Raw genomic sequence first — 5,432 nt, 5'->3', positions numbered from 1 at the left:
TTTCCCTCTGGTCCCATTTTCGCGTTATATCGATGGGGAAATTGTGAGGTATCCTCTCTGCGTTGTTTTTTTGGTATCTTTCATATCTTGAGGCTGCGAGGTTTTAATTAAAAACGGAAACACAGAGAGTTTGGTGAGGACGAGATATGTGCTGGGGATTTCCCAGCATATTTTCTGCATTTCCTATTGAAACAGGATGCATCTGATAAGTATTTAATTAATTGCCTTCTGTTGGGTTATTTTACCCAAAAAAAAACCGAGAAAACCAACACAAACCAACCCTATTTGAATTTCCATTTTGAAAATATAACGCTTATCTTGCGGGTGGAAAAATCCAATAAATTTCCCCAGTGAAGGGTTTGCCAAAGCCACACTGCATCAGGCAAAGAAAAGGATGGTGGAAGCAAGAGAAGAAAAAAAGGCATAAAAATTTCCACTTTAGAGGTGATTTCTGGTGGGTGAAATGCATGAAAATGAGTGAGTGACAGAAATTGACGGGACTCAAATGAGGTGCACACGCAATCACCTGCCCTGATGACTCTATTACAGGTTCACATGGTGCTTTTCCCTCTGTGAAAATCCATGAGAAAGGGGTTTCGGTGGAAATTGTTTCTCAGCACTAAGTGGAATCAATCATGGGGAAGTATAAATTCACACTTCATGCCAAAAGAGGTTACGAGGTGGAAATTCCACCTTGCCGAAACCACATCCACTTCATCTCCAATGATCATCCACACGCGGTTCTCCTCACACTTTTTCCCACATCACTCAACGTCACTGACACAACACTAAATATTGCAGTAATTGATGCACAAGAATTCAAACTGAATCGATTTGGTTTATCTCACAGCAAATATGTCGCTGTAACGGAAGATATTCAAAATTTTGTGATTTCTTTTTCGATTTGAAATCTAATGGCGCTGACACACCTTTTCAATTTGACAAAATTCAATCAATTGAAATTTTACCTCTTACTTTTTCAAACTAAAATAAGATTTGTTTATCTAATTCTGTCATAAAAATTAGAATTTGAATTTTAATTTTAATTTTCATTTGACAGACAGGGACAGCTACATCTGATTTCAATTTGAAAGAGTAAGGGGTAAAATTTCAATCGATTGAATTTCACTCAATTGAAAAGATGTGCCAGCTTCATAAAATTCTTTTTCTTTTGACGATTTTTAGAGAATTAAACTTTAGTCTGAACTTAAATTACACTTCGAATACTTTAAATCTAGAAGCACAAAAATTTGCGATATCGCATTTCGATGAAAGGCCACTACGCAGTACCAAATAGGCATGTAGTACCTAAAAAAAGTGTGTGCGATTAACATTTTTTCCTCAGAACTTTAACACTTTTTAGGTGTAAAATATATCAACATTTTTTAATGTTAATTTTACACCTTATTAAGGGTAAAATTAACATGAAAAAGTGTACCTTTAACCCCTAATACACCTAAAATGCGTAATATTTACACCGATTTTGGATCAAAACTGCAGGGTAAAATATACATTTCAGGAATGTTATTTTAACTTTTTCGAATTACTCTCACTCAAAAGACGATATAAGAATTCCAAAACTAATTTCTATTAAATCTCATTTTAAGTAATATAGTCAGGTAAAAGTGGTCACATCAGTTGCTCTATACAGTGCCCGGTCTAATCCGGATCGGCGTAATCCGAACGTGTTCTCGACGGTTATACAGTGGGACCTCGATAGAGTCAACTAATTATTTCAAGGCTTGTCGACTCTATTGGATTCGTTGACTCTATTGGAGTCCGAAAAAATTAAACTATGTTTCACACAAATTTTGAAAGATATTTCGTCAGTTATCTTTAGGTAATTTCCCAAGAAACAAAATAGCTGCCTTATAGAACCAAGTATTATACAAGTCTTTTAGTGCACTTTTAAAAGACTTAAAGTGAAAATTTTCTGTTGAAATTCCCATAGCAGCTCTTAAGAACCTTAAGAGTGCGCCACTTTACTCATAGTAATCTCAGTGATGGAACCAAGAGCGTTATAAGTAAATAAATAGATTTTTGGTTCTATAGTGCCTTTCTTAGGGAATTCTACAAGACTATTTTAAGAAAAAATTGCTGCTTGGGTTACTCTAAAATAGGTATTTCATATTTTTGGAAAATGACAAAAACCAACAAATGGGGCATTTAGAGTGATCGGAGCGCGATGTCTCAGATAAGCAAAATTGTAGTACTATTTGGTGCATATCGTCTGGTATCAATGGATTTTAAATATTTTGTTTAGTTTATTTTATACAATTTTTTACAACCCCACTCTAAGACCATTTTTTTTTGGTACACTGAGAGAAAAAAAAGATTAAAATTTAATCTTTTCTTCATAATTTCCAGTCTTTTTAGGGCTTAAAAAATATTAAGATTTTTTTATTCTTAATATTAGTCCTATAAAGAATAAAATCAAGTCGAAACTAAAAATAAGATTTTTTTCGAATAACTTTAAATCTTTTTTTTTTAGAAGCTAGCAGATTAAATTTAAGACTGTAGAAGATTAATTTCAAGATTAATTTTGACTAATTTCAAGAATAAACAGAATATAAATAAGTCATTATGCAGAATGAAATTAAGCTTTATTTTTCATAATTTTAAGATTATTCTAACATATATTATGCTATTTTTTAATCACCACACTCACGGTATGGGAGAATCAAAACATTCAGCAAGATAAACAGGATACAATCTCGTGAGTCTGAAAAAACCAAAAAGAAATTGAATTTTAGGATTAAACAATATTAAAAATGATCTGATCATTGTTTTACCTTCTATTGTAAGGGGATCATAGATTTTCTTCAGTAGCCGCTTATTGGGTTTATCTTTAATATCAATCACTATGATGAACAGGAGCTTAGCGACTATCACCGATGTTTGGGTTTTTAGAGTTAAAATCCATCATCATCTGAAAGATTTAAATTAAAATCATCGTTAAAAATGTCCAATAAGTGAGTTTAGTATTAAAAAGCTAATTTGTGAGAAATTAAAAATACAATTTTTTCCTAATCTAAACAAAAATGTGCCAAATATAGTTAGGGTAGAATAAATCCTAATAAAATAAGTGGAATTTTTAAAAAATAATCTTTATAAATATATCTCTGCATCTCATAGTGCATCTTGCATACATATACACAAACTAATAGTTAAGGTTCTTCTTTCACCAACTATTATCAATCTGCTATTAGATACATATGATAAAAATACAAAATATATACTGAAATATAATATTCCCAGACTGTACAAAGACTGTAAGATACCAATGGCCGTAACGGCTCCTTGATGCCTCTCCTCCTTCAGATACTAATGGACATTATGGTCCATGCTCTACCTTAAAATAAGGTAACAAGCCTTATAGTCATCTTGCTCCCCGAAGTTTAAACCCTCCAAATACATTCACTAAACGCTCAGGTTATTAAATATCACCCAACTTGCACCCGGACACACATAGAAGTCCAACTACACCGTCAATGGCTAAGGATATTCATTGAAATTTCACTAATCTTTCATCCGGGAACTCAAAAATTCCTATAATACCAACTAAAGCTTAAGATTCGCAATCACAAAGTATTCAACTTGCATCCGGGAATTTTAACTAAACTAAAGGTCCAGATTATTAATTAAAAATTACATAACTTGTATGCGGAAACTGAAAAAGTGCAGTTAAAAAGACAATTCACAACGATTTTCACTGAAAACTAACTTGTCTTAATTAAGACACGGAACAAATCTATTTAGACGCTCCGGACACCCCCACGGGAAAGTTAGGTTAGGACATTTGTATTGCACTTACCCCATTCTCTTCCGTTCACTTCGTGAGATGATGTTTGAGGACGATTACGTCTTCAATGAACTGATCGTATTTAAACACTTGGAGAGGGCTTCAGCGTCTAGAATCTCCAAATGTTTTTATCCTGATTTCCTGATTCCGCATTCTGCCAGACAGTTTTTATGCCTTCCTCACTTGGTCCTCCCTCTATCTTGCACAAACCTAAAATCCCATTGACTTCTCAACTTGACAGATATCTTCTTGGTCTTCGCAGTTGTTATTTGCTATCCATCTTCCTAAGAAAATCATAACAAATTAGTAAAAGAAAATAAAGAAAAAAATTATTTACCTCTGGTGCTAACAGCTTGGCATTCACGGCCAAAATGGCTGCCCATCTCACGTCAGACGCACAATTCTTTTTCTCACTCTCTCACACAGCACGGACACATTACTGTGCACTATATTCGTTTCTTTCTCTCAGAGAAAGTAAAGAATAAAAACAAGTCTCCGAAAAGATTTGAATTTAAGTCAAAAAAAGACTAAAAAATAATCTGAGATATGAATGAAAAGATTAAAATTTATTCTTTTAGAATAAAATTTATTCTTTTTTGGCAGAATAAAATTAAGTCGTCAAAAAATATAATTTTAAGATTCACTTTTTCTCTCAGTGTAATTTTTAGAGAAACTCCAATTTTACATCCTGAAGGTATGGTTTTACAAAGTTTTTGTAAGTATGAAAATTGAAGCACAACTAATGACCTTTCCAGTGGACCCACATTTTTTTTAAGTTCCGTTCACCAGAACCTGAGATATAACGAATAATGTAAGGCAAAGCAGAAAAAATATAAAAGTATTAATTAAGAAAAATTGAGACGTGATTGAGCAAAACCAAAACGATATTCTTAATCTGGGGATTCGACTCTAATGACTAATTTTTTCCTGTGTTTCTAAATAAATGTGACTTAGCAATATATTTTAAAAAAGTGAGCACTTTCCACTAGGTTTTAAAAACCTTGCCATAATGAAGCTTGGGTTCGTACGAATGTGCTTTCAATTTAAAAAAAGGACATTGCTTACAAGTTTAACTTTCTTTTAAATGTTTACCGATTTATAACAGATTTCATTTGATTTACTCAAAATATTTTCTGAGACTGTTAGGTGAGACCGGGATAGAATAAAGCAGGAAATGAGATTTATGAAATATTCATATGGAATTGTTATAAGAAGCGAGTTAATTACTATAAAGAAAAATAGTTCTCTGAATATTCTTTCTAAAGAATACATTAGTTATGTCCTGACATATTTTGCCCCGGTCTCCCTTACAAATTTTAAAATTGTTTAATGGGTTTTTAAGATCTTGTGGGAAACATGTTTCGTTAATCTGTTAAAAATACTATTCGTAGGGGAGTCCAATGAACTTCACGCCCGCTATCTTAAACCGTTTAACTTCTGGTTCTAATAAGAGCAAGACAGACGAACTTTCAATAAAATAAATAGAGAGCTTAGAACTTTTGCTTACAAATATCCTGCAGATATTTCCCAGGAAGGTGATATAGTACTATGGTACCAAATACTGTTATATAAAAATCGAATGTGAAAGCTTTGATCTTCAGATGTCAAACGCAATCCTATTATTTCATCT

The 5,432-nt window shown here is 32.7% G+C and overlaps 1 long non-coding RNA gene across 1 annotated transcript; it reads right to left on the bottom strand.

The window, feature by feature from the left end:
- Nucleotides 1-2,499: 2,499 nt before the first annotated feature.
- LOC129802168 (uncharacterized) lies at nt 2,500-4,445 on the bottom strand. Its single transcript, XR_008751776.1, has 4 exons — nt 4,140-4,445; nt 3,815-4,086; nt 2,793-2,929; nt 2,500-2,722 (listed from the first exon to the last, which is right to left on the bottom strand). It is a non-coding gene; the product is annotated as an uncharacterized LOC129802168 (long non-coding RNA).
- Nucleotides 4,446-5,432: the final 987 nt, after the last annotated feature.

The sequence above is a fragment of the Phlebotomus papatasi genome, chromosome 2 (genome assembly GCF_024763615.1).
Source record: "Phlebotomus papatasi isolate M1 chromosome 2, Ppap_2.1, whole genome shotgun sequence".
Classification (NCBI taxonomy): domain Eukaryota; kingdom Metazoa; phylum Arthropoda; class Insecta; order Diptera; family Psychodidae; genus Phlebotomus; species Phlebotomus papatasi.
This window is presented reverse-complemented; position numbering and strand designations above follow the sequence as displayed.